General features: G+C 39.0%; 1 long non-coding RNA gene across 2 annotated transcripts in view; it reads left to right on the top strand.

Moving 5' to 3' along the window:
• Positions 1-19,025, top strand: part of LOC309620798 — a 432,804-nt gene that overhangs the window by 310,788 nt on the left and 102,991 nt on the right. The gene's annotated exons all lie outside the window — the stretch shown is intronic.

The raw sequence follows: 19,025 nt of genomic DNA, 5'->3' as shown, positions 1-19,025 counted from the left end.
CCGTGGTTTGCCTACATGGTGAAATGCAAGACACAGTTAAGCATGTGAAGATTTTACTATGAGATGGATAATATCTGTGATGGTTCATTTTATGTGTCAACTCAACTGGGCTAAGGGATGCCCAGATACCTGTTAAAACATTATTTCTCAGTGTGTCTGTGAGGGTGTTTCTCAGTGTGTCTGTGAGGGTGTCTCAGTGTGTCTGTGAGGGTGTCTGTGAGGGTCTGGAAGAGATTAGCATTTGAATCAGACTGAGTAAAGAGATCTGCCCTCACTAATGTGGGTGGGCATCATCCAATCTGTTGAGGACCCAAATAGAACAAAAAGGCAACTGAAGGGTGAATTCTCACTCTTCTTGAGCTAAGACTTCCATTTCTCCTGCCCTCGGACACTGGAGTTTCTGGTTTGCAGACTCTTTGAACTCAGACTGAATTATACTTTCGGCTTTCTTTTGCTTGCAGATGGCAGCTGGTGGGACTTCTTGGCCTCCATAACCACATGAGCCAATTCCTATAATAAATCTCCTCATATATATCTATATGTAGATCTATCTGTCTGTCTATCTATCTATCTATCTATCTATCTATCTATCTATCTATCTATATCTCCTATTGGTTCTGTTTCTCTGGAGAACCCTGACTAATACAATATACAAATTAATATTAGTAATAATAATTACAATAATGGCAGCTAACAGTTATGAGCATTTACTGTGTTCTGTGCTTTATGCTTAGTACTTGACCTTCATAATCACTTAATCATCACAACAGTCTGATGAGATGGTTACTATTATTATTCTCATGTTAAGTCAAACACATTAAGGCTCAGAGAGGTTAAGTAGCTTGCCAAAAGGCATGTATTGTAACTAGTAAATGTAGGAATGGGGATTTGAGCCCAAATCTGTTTGACTCTATAGCCCGAGTTTCACCACTAAGCTATTTTAAATGATCCCCATTTGCTGTGAGAATCAAATGAGACTGTAATATGGTAATGCTTTAAAGACCTAGAAGTACTATCAAAATGGAAGGGCTTATTATTACCCAAACGATTAACTGAACCTAGCACTGTTTATTCAGATGCTTGGCAGCGTGTAGACAAAGCCTAAGGCTGTAATGGACCTTTTCCAAGTGGCAAAAGCTTAAATGTAATATAAGCTAATTGGTGACATGTCTTGATTTTCAAAGCATTAGGCAAGCTCATAAGTTCAGCTTCCGATCGGCATACCTGTCTCTTTTAAGTAACTGCACCTGTTTTACAATTCAGAGTGATTACATAACTTCAGAGCACTGGCGATTGCTCTCCAGCATTCAATTCTCTTAACAAACATTTATTGAGCACCTTTACTCTATACTGTGTGTGTCTATGCAGCATCTCCTGTGTTCAGAGCATTCTTTGTCTGGATAGAGCTTTGTGACTTATATTTGGAAACACTACTTTGAAAAGCCCAGAGCAGAAAGACCGAGATAAAAGTTGTTTCCTCCAGTGAGAATAGATATTTACTTGGAGTTCACAGGTTTATGGTAGTGGTTTTCATATTATACATAGTAAAATCATTCAAGGAGCTTACCTGGGTTTTACTACTAAGATTCTGATTTAGCTGCTTTGGGATGGTGGGTTTTTGTTTTTTGTTTTTTGTTTTTGGCTGCGTTGGGTCTTCGTTGCTGCGCACGGGCTTTCTCTAGTTGCAGCGGGCAGGGGCTACTCTTTGTTGCAGTGCGCGGGTTTCTCATTGCGGTGGCTTCTCTTGTTGTGGAGCACGGGCTCTAGGCGCGCGGGCTTCAGTAGTTGCGGCACGTGGGCTCAGTAGTTGTGGCTCACAGGCTCTAGAGCACAGGCTCAGTCGTTGTGGTGCACGGGCTTAGTTGCTCCGTGGCATATGGGATCTTCCCGGACCAGGGCACGAACCCATGCCCCTACATTGGCAGGTGGATTCTCAACCACTGTGCCACCAGGGAAGTCCGGGATGGTGGTTTTAACAGCTGCCCAGGTGATTCTCATTGTCCAGCCAGGCTTGTTGAGCCACTGGTCCATAGCATCTTATCCCACCCAAGCCTCCAGCTAATGAAGGAATGAAATAGAAAAGGAAAACTACCAGAAATTTGGCTTTAGGTCCAACCTACTTGCTTCCTTTTCTCATTCCCCTCAATCCTTATGGTCACCCTATCCCTTTTAAGTGTCTGAATTTGGGCTTATAAGAAAAATATCCACACTCTAACAAGTGAAGTGAAAATCTGGGTAATCAAATAGTCGAAACCTCACATAGTTATAGAGGTCGGGCTGCTAATACAAATGAGGGAGGCGAGCCAGATGGAGACTGTGGTGAACTTAAGACTACAGACCCCGTCAAACATGAGGGTGGTGAAGGGGGCAGCAGCTGTGACTATAATCCAGTCAACTGTTCTCAGAGTTCTCAAAGTGTGGTTCTTGGACTTGGTCTAGGAACATCAGAAGAAAACTTGTTAGAAATGCAAAAAGTCAACCTCTGCCCCCAGATCCACTGACTGAATCTGCATCTGGTGCCTGGGAGTGGAGGTGGGGGGCAGCAGTCAGTGGTCTAACAAGCCCTTCAGGGGATTCTGATCCAATACAACGTTTTCAAACCACTGTCTACAGTAATTCAAGCCCGGTGTGACCAGATCTGATTTTTCAAGAAAAGCCAGGAATCTGGCTTTCTTTTATCGAGCATCTTTAAACTGTGCTGTACGTGTTCATGGAACATCTCCTTTGCTCACATTATTCTGAACATCTCTTCTTGGCTTTCAAAGATTGGCAACTAATTCAGATTTTTGTTTGTTGTTTTTTTGAATACACCTTATGGTCCAAAGAAAACACATCCTTGGGCTAACCCGCAATTGTCTCGATCCTACAAGGGTTAAATAGTTTTGAAATATTCTTCACATCTTCGTGACATTCCCCGACCCACGCCTCAGTATCCTGAGTAACCAATTAAACCATGAAATTTGGAATACTGGCATAGGTAATTTCGATATGAGAACCCCAGCCTAGGTTTCCTATTGGTTTTATGGATAAAAACAAACAAGCAAAAAACTAGGAAGGATTGTGGATTAAATCAGTGTCACAAGTTTGAATCCTTTCACTCTCAAACCAAATTTCTAGACAGGGCCCATCCCTGGGTATTCATAATAAATTGCATAAATATCCAGTGAAGCCTCTTGATTTTTTTCAGCCTATTCCACTTATCTGGAGAGTAGGGAAGGCATGCAATGCCTAGATTGTGAAATTTACAACTCTAAGTACAGTCATGACTTTAGCACTCTTTCTACATTCGAGGAATTATGTGTACGTGAGAGAGAGATTTACTTAGACTGTGCTCATCAAATGGTGGTTTTTGAAAGCTATTGTATAGCACAGGAACACTGGAGTTTAAAATATAGGATGACCAACCATCCCAGTTTTCCCAGGACTGAGGAGGTTCATGAGAAGGGGAACTTCCGGTTTCAAAACCAGAACAGTGTGAGAAAACCAGGACAAGTTGGTCTTCCTAGTCTTTAGTGCTCGTGTTTCTTTTGCATCACTTTGCTTTGGATGTAGAACAGAATAAAGGTGGGAGTTGGTAGAAAAGTTACATTGTATTGTTAAAAACAATTTTATAACTGGCTAAAATCAAAAGGCAGACATTGTAGGAAGGGAAATTTTAGCCAGAAATAAGAAAAGACTTTCAAATGGAGGTGCCACTGAAGTGCCTGACATGAGATATAATATCCTGGAAGTCAGGCAGGATCCAACACAGTGCTGACCCCAGAGAGAGTTTAAAACATGGTCAAGTATGGAGAAAAAGGACTAAAGCTTTTGAGGCACCTGGTCTGAAGGGCAAATGGAGGTCAGTGAATTGCAAGGTAATCATGTCAGGATAATCAAGAACAGGGCAGGAAGCAGTGTACGAGGTGCATCAGAGCGAACAGTCCAGCACAGAGGTAGTTAAACAACAAGAGGTTATTTGCAGCCTATTTTTGTGTGGTGGTAGGTGGTTCTATGGTATAGGAGTAGACCTCATGAATTAAAGGCATAGGGCAATAAGAAACTTTAACATCTACAGTTGATGAAAGGTTGGATTAAATGACCTCATATTCCCATTCAATTTTGATAATCATTGAAAATTCAGATTCTGTTAAAAAAAAGATACTTAACATGCTTATATTATTAATCTTTGACTCTATATCTTTAAAACTTGGGGAAATAAATCAAACTTTGTGAGATTAATGTGAGAATTAAAGAAAATGCATCATTTAGCACAATGCCTGGCACATAATACTTGCTCAGTAAATGGGAGATATTATTATTATTATGAAAATTCTTAAAATACATTTTCCTAAATCTAGCCTTTTTTTTCTGAATTTTTGAATTTTATTTATTTTTTTATACAGCAGGTTCTTATTAGTCATTGATTTTATACACATCACTCTATACATGTCAATCCCAAACACCCAGTTCATCACACCACCACCCCCACCCCCTTCACTTTCCCCCCTTGGTCTCCATACGTATGTTCTCTACATCTGTGTCTCAATTTCTGCCCTGCAAACCGGTTCATCTGTACCATTTTTGTACGTTCCACATATATGTGTTAATATACGATATTTGTTTTTTTCTTTCTGATTTACATCACTCTATATGACAGTCTCTAGATCCTTCCACATCTCAACAAATAACCCAATTTCGTTCCTTTTTATGGCTGAGTAATATTCCATTGTATATATGTACCACATCTTCTTTATCCATTCGACTGTCGATAGGCATTTAGGTTGCTTCCATGACCTGGCTATTGTAAATAGTGCTGCAATGAACATTGGGGTGCATGTGTCTTTTTGAATTATAGTTTTCTCTGGGTGTATGCCCAGTAGTGGGATTGCTGGGTCATATTGTAATTCTATTTTTAGTTTTTTAAGGAACCTCCATATTGTTCTCCATAGTGGATGTATCAATTTACATACCCACCAACAGTGTAAGAGGGTTCCCTTTTCTCCACACCCTCTCCAGCATTTGTTGTTTGTAGATTTTCTGATGATGCCCATTCTAACTGGTGTGAGGTCCTCATTGTAGTTTTGATTTGCATTTCTCTAATAATTAGTGATGTTGAGCAGCTGTTCATGTGCTTCTTGGCCATCTGTATATCTTCATTGGAGAAATGTCTATTTAGGTCTTCTGCCCATTTTTGGATGGGTTGGTTGATTTTTTGATATTGAGCTGCATGAGCTGTTTCTATATTTTGGAGATTAATCCTTTGTCCATTGATTCATTTGCAAATATTTTCTCCCATTCTGAGGGTTGTCTTTTCATCTTGTTTATGGTTTCCTTTGCTGTGCAAAAGCTTTTAAGTTTCATTAGGTCCCATTTGTTTATTTTTGTTTTTATTTCCATTTCTCTAGGAGGTGGGTCAAAAAGGATTTGCTGTGATTTATGTCATAGAGTGTTCTGCCTATGTTTTCCTCTAAGAGTTTTATAGTGTCTGGCCTTACATTTAGGTCTTTAATCCATTTTGAGTTTATTTTTGTGTATGGTGTTAGGGAGTGTTCTAATTTCATTCTTTTACATGTAGCTGTCCAGTTTTCCCAGCACCACTTATTGAAGAGGTTGTCTTTTCTCCATTGCATATTGTTGCCTCCTTTATCAAAGATAAGGTGACCATATGTGTGTGGGTTTACCTCTGGGCTTTCTATCCTGTTCCATTGATCTATATTTCTGTTTTTGTGCCAGTACCATATTGTCTTGATTACTGTAGCTTGGTAGTATAATCTGAAGTCAGGGAGTCTGATTCATCCAGCTCCGTTTTTTTCCCCTCAAGACTGCTTTGGCTATTCGGGGTCTTTTGTGCCTCCATACAAATTTTAAGATTTTTTGTTCTAGTTCCGTAAACAATGCCATTGGTAACTTGATAGGGATTGCACTGAATCTCTAGATTGCTTTGGGTAGTATAGTCATTTTCACAATATTGATTCTAACAATCCAAGAACATGGTATATCTCTCCATCTGTTGGTATCATCTTTAATTTCTTTCATCACTGTCTTATAGTTTTCTGCATACAGGTCTTTTGTCTCCCTAGGTAGGTTTATTCCAAGGTATTTTATTCTATTTGTTGCAATGGTAAATGGGAGTGTTTCCTTAATTTCCCTTTCTGATCTTTTGTTGTTAGTGTAATGCACTAACAATGCAAGAGATTTCTGTGCATTAATTTTATATCCTGCAACTTTACCAAATTCATTGATTAGTTCTAGTAGTTTTCTGGTGGCATCTTTAGGATTCTCTATGTATAGTATCATGTCATCTGCAAACAATGACAGGTTTACTTATTTTCCAATTTGTACTCCTTTTATTTCTTTTTCTTCTCTGATTGCTGTGGCTAGGACTTGCAAAGCTATGTTGAATAATAGTGGTGAGAGTGGACATCCTTGTCTTGTTCCTGATCTTAGAGGAAATGCTTTCAGTTTTTCACCATTGAGAATGATGTTTGCTGTGGGTTTGTCATATATGGCCTTTATTATGTTGAGGTAGGTTCCCTCTATGCCCACTTTCTGGAGAGTTTTTATTATACATGGGTGTTGAATTTTGTCAAAAGCTTTTCCTGCATCTATTGAGATGAACATATGGTTTTTCTCCTTCAATTTGTTAATATGGTGTATCACATTGACTGATTTGCGTATATTGAAGAATCCTTTCATTCCTGAGATAAACCCCCCTTGATCATGGTGTATGATCCTTTTAATGTGTTGTGGGATTCTGTTTGCTAGTACTTTGTTGAGGATTTTTGCATCTATATTCATCAGTGATATTGGTCTGTAATTTTCTTTTTTGTAGTATCTTTCTCTGGTTTTGGTATCAGGGTGATGGTGGCCTCATAGAATGAGTTTGGGAGTGTTCCTTCCTCTGCAATTTCTTGGAAGAGTTTGAGAAGGATGGGTGTTAGTTCTTCTCTAAATGTTTGATAGAATTCACCTGTGAAGCCATCTGGTCCTGGACTTTTGTTTGTTGGAAGATTTTTAATCACAGTTTCAATTTCATTACTTGTTATGGGTGTGTTCATAGTTTCTGTTTCTTCCTGGTTCAGTCTTGGAAGGTTATACCTTTCTAAGAATTTGTCCATTTCTTCCAGGTTGTCCATTTTATTGGCATAGAGTTGCTTGTAGTAGTCTCTTAGGATGCTTTGTATTTCTGCGGTGTCTGTTGTAACTTCTCCTTTTTCATTTCTAATTTTATTGATTTGAGTCCTCTCCCTCTTTTTCTTGATGAGTCTGGCTAATGGTTTATCCATTTTGTTTATCTTCTCAAAGAACCAGCTTTTAGTTTTATTGATCTTTGCTATTGTTTTCTTTGTTTCTATTTCATTTATTTCTGCTCTGATCTTGATGATTTCTTTCCTTCTGCTAACTTTGGGTTTTGTTTGTTCTTCTTTGTCTAGTTCCTTTAGGTGTAACGTTAGATTGTTTATTTGAGATTTTTCTTGTTTCTTGAGGTAGACTTGTATAGCTATAAACTTCCCTCTGAGAACTGCTTTTGCTTCATCCCATAGGTTTTGGATCGTCGTGTTTTCATTGTCATTTGTCTCTAGGTATTTTTTGATTTCCTCTTTGATTTCTTCAGTGATCTCTTAGTTATTTAGTAAGGTGTTGTTTAGCCTCCATGTGTTTGTCTTTTTTTTTTTAAAGAGCTAGAAGTGCTCTTTTTTTTTTTTTTAAAAACTTTGGGTTTATTTTATTTATTTATTTATTTATTTATGGCTGTGTTGGGTCTTCATTTCTGTGCGAGGGCTTTCTTTAGTTGTGGCAAGTGGGGGCCACTCTTCATCGCGGTGCACGGGCCTCTCATTATCGTGGCCTCTCTTGTTGCGGAGCACAGGCTCCAGACGCGCAGGCTCAGTAATTGTGGCTCACGGGCCTAGTTGCTCCGCGGCATGTGGAATCTTCCCAGACCAGGGCTTGAACCTGTGTCTCCTGCATCAGCAGGCAGATTCTCAACCACTGCGCCACCAGGGAAGCCCTGTTTGTCTTTTTAACGTTTTTTTCCCGTAATTTATTTCTACTCTCATAGCATTGTGGTCAGAAAAGATGCTTGATATGATTTCAGTTTTCCTAAATTTACTGAGGCTTGATTTGTGACCCAAGATGTGATCTATCCTGGATAATGTTCCATGTGCACTTGAGAAGAAAGTGTAATCTGCGCTTTTTGGATGGAATGTCCTATAAATGTCAATTAAATCTCTCTGGTCTATTGTGTCATTTAAAGCTTCTGTTTCCTTATTTATTTTCATTTTGGATGATCTGTCCATTGGTGTAAGTGAGGTGTTAAAGTCCCCCACTATTATTGTGTTACTTTCGATTTCCTCTTTTAGAGCTGTTAGCAGTTGCCTTATGTATTGAGATGCTCTGATGTTGGGTGCATATATATTTATAATTGTTATATCTTCTTCTTGGATAGATCCATTGATCATTATGTAGTGTCCTTCCTTGTCTCTTGTAACATTCTTTATTTTAAAGTCTATTTTATCTGATATGAGTATTTCTACTCCTGCTTTCTTTTGATTTCCATTTGCATGGAATATCTTTTTCCATCCCCTCACTTTCAGTCTGTATGTGTCCATAGGTCTGAAGTGAGTCTCTTGTAGATAGCATATGTATATGGGTCTTGTTTTTGTATCCATTCAGCAAGCCTGTGTCTTTTGGTTGGAGCATTTAATCCATTCACGTTTAAGGTAATTATCAATATGTATGTTCCTATGACCATTTTCTTAATTGTTTTGGGTTTGTTTTTGTAGGTCCTTTTCTTCTCTTGTGTTTCTCACTTAGAGAAGTTTCTTTAGCATTTGTTGTAGAGCTGGTTTTGTGGTGCTGAATTCTCCTAGCTTTTGCTTGTCTTTGAAGCTTTTGATTTCTCCATTGAATCAGAATGAGATCCTTGCTGGGTAGAGTAATCTTGGTTGTAGGTTCTTCCCTTTCATCACTTTAAGTATATCATGCCACTGCCTTCTGGCTTGTAGAGTTTCTGCTGAGAAATCAGCTGTTAACCTTATGGGAGTTCCCTTGTATGTTATTTGTCGTTTTTCCCTTGCTTCTTTCAATAATTTTTCTTTGTCTTTAATTTTTGCCAATTCGATTACTATGTGTCTCAGCGTGTTTCTCCTTGGGTTTATCCTGTATGGGACTCTCTGCACTTCCTGGACTTGGGTGGCTATTTCCTTTCCCATGTTAGGGAAGTCTTTGACTATAACCTCTTCAAAAAGTTTCTCTGGTCCTTTCTCTCTCTCTTCTCCTTCTGGGACCCCTATAATGCAAATGTTGTTGCCTTTAATGTTGTCCCAGTGGTCTCTTAGGCTGTCTTCATTTCTTTTCATTCTTTTTTCTTTATTCTGTTCCACAGCAGTGAATTCCACCATTCTGTCTTCCCGGTCACTAATCCATACTTCTGCCTCAGTTATTCTGCTATTGATTCCTTCTAGGGTATTTTTCATTTCAGTTATTGTTTTGTTCATCTCTGTTTATTTGTTCTTTAATTCTTCTAGGTCTCTGTTGAACATTTCTTGCATCTTCTCCATCTTTGCCTCCATTCTTTGTCCGAGGTCCTGGATCATCTTCACTATCATTATTCTGAATTCTTTTTCTGGAAGGTTGCCTGTCTCCACTTCATTTAGTTGTTTTTCTGGGGTTTTATCTTGTTCCTTCACCTGGTACATAGCCCTCTGCCTTTTCATCTTGTTTGTCTTTCTGTGAATGTGGTTTTTGTTCCACAGGCTGCAGGATTGTAGTTCTTCTTGCTTCTGCTGCCTGCTCTCTGGTGGATGAGGCTATCTAAGAGGCTTGTGCAAGTTTCCTGATGGGAGGGACTGGTGGTGGGTAGAGCTGGCTGTTGCTCTGGTGGGCAGAGCTTAGTAAAACTTTAATCTGCTTGATTGCCTATGGGTGGGGCTGGGTTCCCTCCCTGTTGCTTGTTTGGCCTGAGACAACCCAACACTGGAGCCTATCTGGGCTCTTTGATGGGGCTAATGGCAGACTCTGGGAGGGCTCACGCCAAGGTGTACTCCCCAGAACTTCTGCTGCCAGTGTCCTTGTCCCCACGGTGAGCCACAGCCACCCCCTGCCTCTGCAGGAGACCCTCCAACACTAGCAGGTAGGTCTGGTTCAGTCTCCTATGGGGTCACTGCTCCTTCCCCTGGGTCCCGATGCACACACTACTTTGTGTGTGCCCTCCAAGAGTGGAGTCTCTGTTTCCCCCAGTCCTGTCAAATTCCTGTAATCAAATCCCGCTAGCCTTCAAAATCTGATTCTCTAGGAATTCCTCCTCCTGTTGCCGGACCCCCAGGTTGGAAAGCCTGACGTGGGGCTCAGAACCTTCACTCCAGTGGGTGGACTTCTGTGGTATTAGTGTTCTCCAGTTTGTGAGCCACCCACCCAGCAGTTATGGGATTTGATTTTACTGTGATTGTGCCCCTTCTACCGTCTCATTGTGGCTTCTCCTTTGTCCTTGGATGTGGGGTATCTTTTTTGGTAAGTTCCGGTGTCTTCCTGTCAATGATTGTCCAGCAGCTAGTTGTGATTCTGGTGTTCTCACAAGAGGGAGGGAGAGCACATCCTTCTACTCTGCCATCTGGGTTCAGGGCGTCAAATCTAGTCTTTCTTGATAGAAAATTTTGTTGTCTCTTTTTATTTTTTTTTTGTAATTTTCAAATTGTGAACCTAATTTTTTAAACTGGTAAATGTCTCATAGTAAACATTGCCAAATTATTGATGCTTGGTGCAAATATTTCAGTTCTCCTTATAATTGTTTTTTGACATGACCTTAATAACAATAACTTTTTCTCTTGTCCATAATTTAAGTTTTCACTTAATAAAGTTTGCATTGCATTTCTAATTGCTTTGCATGACATTCTCCTATATACTCTGTAAGTCATTTGGGATATAACACTAAACCATGTTAATGAAATTAACCCCACTCATTGAACTTAAATAAGATGCTATACAACCATAAATCATGACATATGGCCACCCCTAGTTTTTATTATTTACAATTTATAGTAACTGATTTGGAGTTTATTTTATTAATTTAAAAGAATATAATGTTTCATAGGGAAGTAGCATAAATAGAAGGTGATGGAATAGAATAGCTATTAAGTGCATGGGTTTTTGTAGTCAGGCAGATTGGTTGAAATCTTGGTTCCAGTATTGTGGAATCCTTGGGAAATTATGCAACTTATGTTAGCCTCAGTTTTGTCATCTCTACAGTAGGGAAAATAATGTCTACATCAGAGTGTTGTCAGTGAGGCTTCAATTAAATGAAATGAGTCTTAGAAAGCATTTAGAATGGTAAGTTGCTCAGTAAATGTGAATCCTTTCTACCACCACTATTATTGTTAGTCATTTAAACATCATAAAACAATCTTTTAAAATCCTCATTTTGATGAAAGATATCAGATGTATTCTTTCTGTTTGAATCTGATATTTTATCTGATGATTTATGGCATACTTCTATCTTGCATATTCATCTTTACACCTTGTCTAGTATATTTAGCATTTAGGCATTTAAGAATATTTAACGCCTAATACTGTGTGAGCATTTACAATTCAGAACATTCAGCTGGTCAATGAGAATGCACACTGACCCTAACAGTACGTTAATACCATGCCACTACATACTGGTTGACTATCAACCTGCCTTTGACATAGGGCTGAAGGTGTGGCAAAATTTCATGGAGATTTGAAAGGCCAAAGGTTGCAATATGATCAGGCCAAAGAAGATTTGAGTATGGGCAGGCCCACAAAGATAAAAGTCTAATGTCTATTGTGATGTATTATTCTTTACTAAGATTCTTGCAGATGGTATGGGGTTTCAGGTCCAGTTTTCCATTCATTAAAGTCTTTGGTGCTGGGTATAATCTTTGGTATGGCATGATTATATTACTTAGTGGGAAACTAGAGTGAAGATAGCTTAGTTTTCTTCACTCATTTAGGTAATAATAGCAGAGGCATAGACTTTGGAGTAAGACTTATAATCTGTGTGACCTTGGATATGTTATTGAACTTCTCTGTATCTCAGTTTCCTCAAAACATTGTGGGACTGACCTCTACATACAGCTTACTTTAAGTATCGTGTTGTCCAAGCCCGCTTTGACACCCCATCAGTAACTCCAGATATTTAGGGACACTGGCCAGATTCTCTGCTACAAATTAATTTTAACTGTAAAGTATCTATAACATGTAGCATATTTGCTTAGGGAAGGAGAGAATGCTAGAAATTAGACTATCAAAGGTAAATGTATACATTTAAAAGGGTATTATAGCTCCAAAAAGAATTAGAAATCATCGGCTAGGTTTTTGGTAGTAGAAGAATAAAAGTTAATTGGAGTCAGGCAAAGGCGTAAGGCAAGTTCAATAAAGGACACCAGTCTCTGTTTCAGTAATGCCAAATATCCAAAAAGATATAGAAATATAAAGATAATTATTCAGATATGTTAAAATAACTCCCTATTAACCAGGTGATTTTTGTACAAATGTTAGGCATTCAGATCCTTCAAAGATAATAAAGTCCTTAGCAGGTCATCATGGTGCCTTGTAGACCACAAGAAGGAGTTTGCGTTTTATTCCAAGTATGACTTAAACTTCTGGATAGTTTTGAGCCAAGGAATGTTATATGATCAAATTTATATGTTAAAAAATGCCTTAGGATGTTTAATGGATAATTGATTTTTGAAGTGCAAAAGAGGAATCACCTTTGGTGAAATGTTTGAAATGATAGTGGCTAGGAGAAGAGTAACATTGGTAGAGGAGGTGATAAAAGGTAAAATTTAGTATTTATTTTTAAGATGGAGCTATTAAGATTTCCAGGTATGTTTTATATAGCTGGTGGGGTGATGGAAAGAGCAATGATGTGAATGATGGTGCTATTTCCTTACTTGCGGAAGATGTGAGACAGAGCAGGTTTTTTCTGCTCTCACTCCCAACCTCCAAACCTGTGTTAATCCCGTCATCAATTTTCTGTATTTCTACTCCTTGGATGGTAACACTATTGAAGAATCATTTCTCCCTGCTGATTGGTTTCACCACTGTCGATTTCTTCTTTTAATTCATCTGAGTTCTCACTGTTGTCTAGCAATGTGTTTATTTAACTATTAAATTCTGCATGGGAGATACTCCAAACTCTTCCACTCTTCTCAAGCCACCCTCTGCCCTTTGTTCCTCCTATTCTTGGCAAGTAACCGTATACAGTTGTCGACTGAAAAATATGCGCAACGTGAGAGTTGTGAGTTAAGTTTTATTTGGGGTAAAATGAGAACGATAGCCTGGGAGACGGCATCTTGGATAGCTCGGAGAAACTGCTCCAAAGAGGTGGGGGGAAGGTCAGTGTTACATATGACTTTAGTGAAGGGGGGACATGCAGTCAGGCACACATTTTGGCAGAGGCTGGCTGCTAGTCACGAGGAGCAGATGTCACTGCCAATGATTTTAGTGCTTTTCTAGATATGAGGAGATGCAAGAATTGGGCTCATAGAATCTTCTGAAAATTTCTATCTGAAAGCCTGTTCTACCAGTTTTTCCCAGAGCTCAGAGTTCCTCATACCTGATCTCCACCCTGAACTCCTTTCAGGGGGTGTTGAAGGTCAGAGGCTGCAGTGGCGTGTGACTTAATCCTTGTAGAGGCAGATGGCAAGTGCCAATTTGTAGGTGGCACAGTCATCCCTCAGAATCTACAGGGGATCGGCTCTAGGACCTGCCATGGATACCAAAATCCCCTGATGCTCATTCCCATAGTCAGCCCTCTGTATCCACGGATGTGGAAGCCTCAGATACAGAGGTCAACTGTATTTTACTTTGTAGAGCATTTTAAGGTCATTTGATATATTTTCTCACATTTTTAGGACCTCCTCTGCTTTCCTCCTGTCCTTAAGGAGAGTTTCCCTATTCCTTTTCAAGGTTAATATCCCACTTATGCTGTTGATTAATGGAAGAGAGGGTAGGGAATTGAATTATCTTTTCCTCTCTTCCTGGTATCTTCAGAGAGCTCATTTTCCTTTGAGATTGTTAATTATAATGAGTGTGTTAGCCTAGATCTGTCAGGGCCCACCAAGTGAAGAAGGACCTTCTGGAAGAGAAATGAGCACAAAGGAACGAAGAGGGGAGAGAGGTAGAGACAGGGACACAGAGACAGACAGACGGACACTGTTTAAGTCCCCTTGGATCTTGCCCAGGTTAAAGCTACATATAGCCCTAGCCTTTGTTATATAAGCTTATAAGGTACAGTTTTAGATTTTTGCTTAAGCTAAGTTGAGTAGAGTTTCTGTCACTTGTGACCTATTGAGCCCTCTTATGGTGACCCCTGAAACACCTCTGTAACTCTAGGAACCAAAGTGAAAATAACTCTTCTTGAGTACAGTCCTCAACACTTACTTTTAGAAAATGAAGACATCTTGAACATGTTTTTTATTTAAAAAGGAGAAAGAAGCATTGGGAGAGAGCTGATTGATGGAAAAGGTGAGAGGAAGAAATGCTCAAAAGCATAGGCAAGCAGTTAGCTTTAGAGTGGAGAATGAAAATCTGAGTCAGGGAGGAAGATGAGAACTCTTTCTGGATCTATTCAGTCTTGTTGAACCAACTTTGTTTACATGCCTGTCCCAGAACCAACCACTGTGGCTAGAGACATGATATGTTCTTGCTGACCAAGCCAAGGGCATGAACCAGGGATGACGATGACTAGAGCCACCTTAAATGGAGTGGGAGTGGCTTCCCATAGGGGAAAAAATGAGCCATAAAAAGTCTGAAAACCAGTGCCCTAGAACAAAAGTCAGCAAACTTTTTCTCTAAAAGGCTAAACAGTAAATATTTTAGGTTTTGTGGGCCATTTGGTCTCTGTTGCCACTACTCAACTCTACCTTTGTAGTGTGAAAACAGCCATAGACAATAGGTAAATGAGTAGGCTTGTCTGTGTTCAAATAAAACTTTATTTACAAAATCAGGCAGTGGACTGGATTTGGTGTGTGGGCTATAGTTTGCCAACCCCTTTCCTAGAAGGTTGGCAGTGACCTGTTTGAAAAACCCAAAGAAATTTTCTTAGTGCTCCTATTCCTTGAGCAGGAACCTGAAAACGGCCTAGAGTCATAGAAGAAGGGAACATTTTTTAAAGCAGAGCTTCTTAGCCTTATTTTTTAGATGCACAATGATTTCTTATTCTATCTTCAGTAATATCCCCATCAACCAAGATTTGTAGAGCAATCTCCCCCCAAATTTGATATTCACTACTAGGAGTTCATGAGATGATTTTAGGTGGCACAAGGATAAATATTTTAAAAATTTTAATAGTTATACTAAATCTTAAAATCCATGTTTTAATAGATTTCATTGCTTATTATGGTGCTGAGTTAGACAAAGTAGGTTGATTTAAATAATATAACACATGAATGATACAAATTGAGGAAACGGTTAATGAGCATTAACTCTCAGTTGAGCTATGGCATCTATAGGCCTTTTGGATATGATTTTTGAAATTATACATGCTCTCTTATTCCTTCCTCCATGCCTCAGACCCTCGCTAACCAAGAGATTGCAATACACCTTTCTAGGAGGCAGGCTTCCCCATTCTCTCCACTTTGGGACTTTTCTATTTTTAATGGGTTAAGTGCAGTTCACTGGCTCTTGGCCCAAAAATCTTCAAGATACCATGTAGTACTTGACATCACCAATGTCTCATCTTCTCATGGCCAAGCTAAAGCCAACAGCTTACCATGTGAGACAGCTTTTCTGTCTGTATTCTGTTTCTGTTAATAGTGCTACCGTCCTGTTAGTCACGCAGACTGAGAACTTGGTTCACATCTTTAACTCTTGCTCTTCCTGGACCATTCTGACTAATTATTTTAGGCATTTCTATCATCCAATGACTATTCATTCTATTCTCTGTGAGAGGACATTTATTCCATAACTTTTTGTGGGGAAGATGTCAGGAAGGAGTCCCTCTTACTGCTCTCCCATCCTCTGGACTTTGGCTCTAAACAATCCTGTACACTACTGCAGGATTAATCTTCCTAAAGCACGAATCTGACATGTCATGCTCATGCTCAAGCATAGTCAATGGCTCTGCATTATCTACTAAATGATGTCTAAATTCATTAATATAGTATTCAAGATCCTTGACAGTCTGCTCCCGCCTAATTATTGATTGGTCCATGTATTCTACTGCTTCCCTCTATATTCCCTGAGCTCCAGCGAACCCAAGTGCCTCCACAATTTCATTATACTTTTCCCCTCTGTGCTTTTGCATACTCTATTCTCCTGTCAAGAAACCCTTCCACTTTTTCTTTTCAAAATCCTATCAGTTTCGAATGATTAAGTAAAATGATGCCTTATCCATATCATGGAATACTTTGTGGCTGTTAACATGATGGTTTACAGGGGTTTTAAACATTTATTCACTTACATGACAAATACTATAGAGCATCTCCTACATGCCAGACACTCTGCTACGTGCCAAGGATACAGAGGTTCAAAGGACAGACACAGCTGATGCCATCATAAAGCTTAAGTTAGAGTGGGGTGTTTAGACATTGAGGAACTCAGTGGAGGTGTGCTGAGTGCTTGAACGATAATAGTGGGGGTGATACGGACATTTAACCTCGTCTAAAGGTAAAGGGCAGCTTCTTGGAGGTAGTCATGTTTTAGGCATGCCTGAAACATGGAAAGATCGTGGTTCTTAAACTTTTTGGTCTCAGGACCCCTTTGCATTCTTACAAATAATTGAGCTTTTGTCTATATGGGTTATACATACATATTTCAATACTTACTATTAGAAATTTAGAATAATTGACAATTAAATAATTGTCAATAATTGTAATAATTATTACAATCAATTATTACAACATTACAATTATTACAATTACAACATTACAATTATTACAACATAACAATCATTACAATTATTACAATCACTCTCAATTGTAATAATTGACAATAATTTAATTGACAATTAAAAATGTGTATGTCAATAGGTTTATTATTTTAATAACAAATACCTGTATTTTACAAACCACAAAATGTTTAGTGAGGAAAGTGGCACTTATATTTTTACTAATCTCTTTAATATCTGGCTTAATAGAAGACTGGATTTTCACATCTGCTTCTGAGTTCAAGCTTTCTTGATGTGTTGTTTTGGTTGAAGACTATGAAGAGAGTCCAACCTCACACAGATATGTAGTTGGAAAATGGAGGAGTATTTTAATAGTCTTGTCAGATAATTGTAGATATTCTTCTTTGACACTACACCAAAACTCAACAAGTAGCAATTTCTCAAAGGTTAGCTGCAATATGGAATCTGAAACGCTATCAATGAACTTTTCATACTCTGTTACATTAAAACCATCTCGTCTACTTTTTTACTTTGAATGGATCCTTTAACTATACATGATTTTGACCTCGTGGATCCCCCGAAGGGGGCTCTCGGATCCACAGGGACCCTCTGATCACACTTTGACAGCTACTGGAGTGAGAGTTACTTTGATATTTGGGGGAGGGCAAAGATAAAGAAATATTCCAATGGTCAGAAAAGCACACACAGGAAAATGCATAGGTTATGATGTTACTGAATATACAAGATATACACAGGAGGATCTCAACTCTTTAAAGGAAAGTGATTAACGCAGAATAAAGTCTGTAAGGAAATACTCCAAAATGTTAACAGTAGTTCTTCACAGGTCATTTGCTGTGCTTTTAAAATTTCCCCAAACTTTTCTATTTTCAACAATGAGCTGGTTATTACTTTGAAAATTAATGAAAAATAAATCCTAAGTATCTTTTATTTTTATTATTTTTTTTGGCAGTGCCGCACGGCATGAGGGGATCCTAGTTCCCCAACCAGGGATCGAATCCGTGCCCCCTGCAGTGGAAGCAGAGAGTCTTAACCACTGGACCTCCAGGGAAGTCCCTAAGTATCTTTTAAAATTCGGCTTATAGGTTATACCCTTTATGAAGCCTTTTCTTCTTCCTTCCCCAGTCCAGAAGTAACCTCTCCTTGTTTAGTGCTTTCCTAACACTTAGTTTGCACTTTCCTATTGGGACTTCAAACATTTTGTAGTGTTATTGTAGGGCTGTTCATAGAGATTGTACCAGTTTTATTACCTGGAGGGTAGCAACTAGAATTTGTTTCCCCAGCATCATGCAGAGTTCCTTATATTGTAAAAGGGCTCAACAATTTTTTTTTTTTTTTTGGGGAATTAAACTGAATTGAAATCCTAAGTGTTTCACCCAGTTTAAATGACATTTTAAAATGTTATTACTAAATAACATACAACTACTCTAGAAAATTTGGGAAAATAGAGAAAAGTATAGTAAGACAGCACAGCATCATGGTTAACAGCAAAGGCTTTGCAGTTCTACTGACGTAGCTTCAAATCCTGATCTGCTATGTGCTTATTACTATCTCCACGTGGCCACGGATGTGTCTCCTAATCGTTGTGATTCCTAGTTTCTCCATCTGTGAAGTGGAGGTTATAATCATGCCTCCCAGCATTGTTGTGAGGAATTGATGAAATAATGTACATAAAACTCCAGGTATACAGTAATTCTTGATGAATGGTAGCTACTTATTACTATTGTTTTTTGGGGGTCAGGGGGCAGGGCGTGCCCTGCCGCATGTGGGATCTTAGTTTCCCGACCAGGGATCGAACCTGAGCCCCCTGCGGTGGAAGCGCAGAGTGTTACCCACTGGACCACCAGGGAAGTCCCTATTATTATTTTGATTATCTATAATCATTCATCCGAAAATCCACAAATTCACTGTGATGAATGCATTCTCTAGTAGATTCAGAGTCCCTGGGCACATAATATTCCTGTTACTCCTAATCACCTTTGAACCTGTGCCCTGATGATTGAGTTGGTGTGAGGTGATCTCGCCATTTCCAGATGAAAATGTGCCTATAAAAAGTTCTGACTCAGCTTATGGGCTGCAATGTTATAAGCAATCCGGAGTGGTGGCAAGAGATTCAGATGAACAAGTGGAGGGTCTAATTACCAGCAATGTTTTTATTAGAAGGCTATAGTTC

The sequence above is a fragment of the Balaenoptera borealis genome (assembly GCF_965194805.1).
Source record: "Balaenoptera borealis genome assembly, chromosome: X".
Lineage (NCBI taxonomy): Eukaryota > Metazoa > Chordata > Mammalia > Artiodactyla > Balaenopteridae > Balaenoptera > Balaenoptera borealis.
This window is presented reverse-complemented; position numbering and strand designations above follow the sequence as displayed.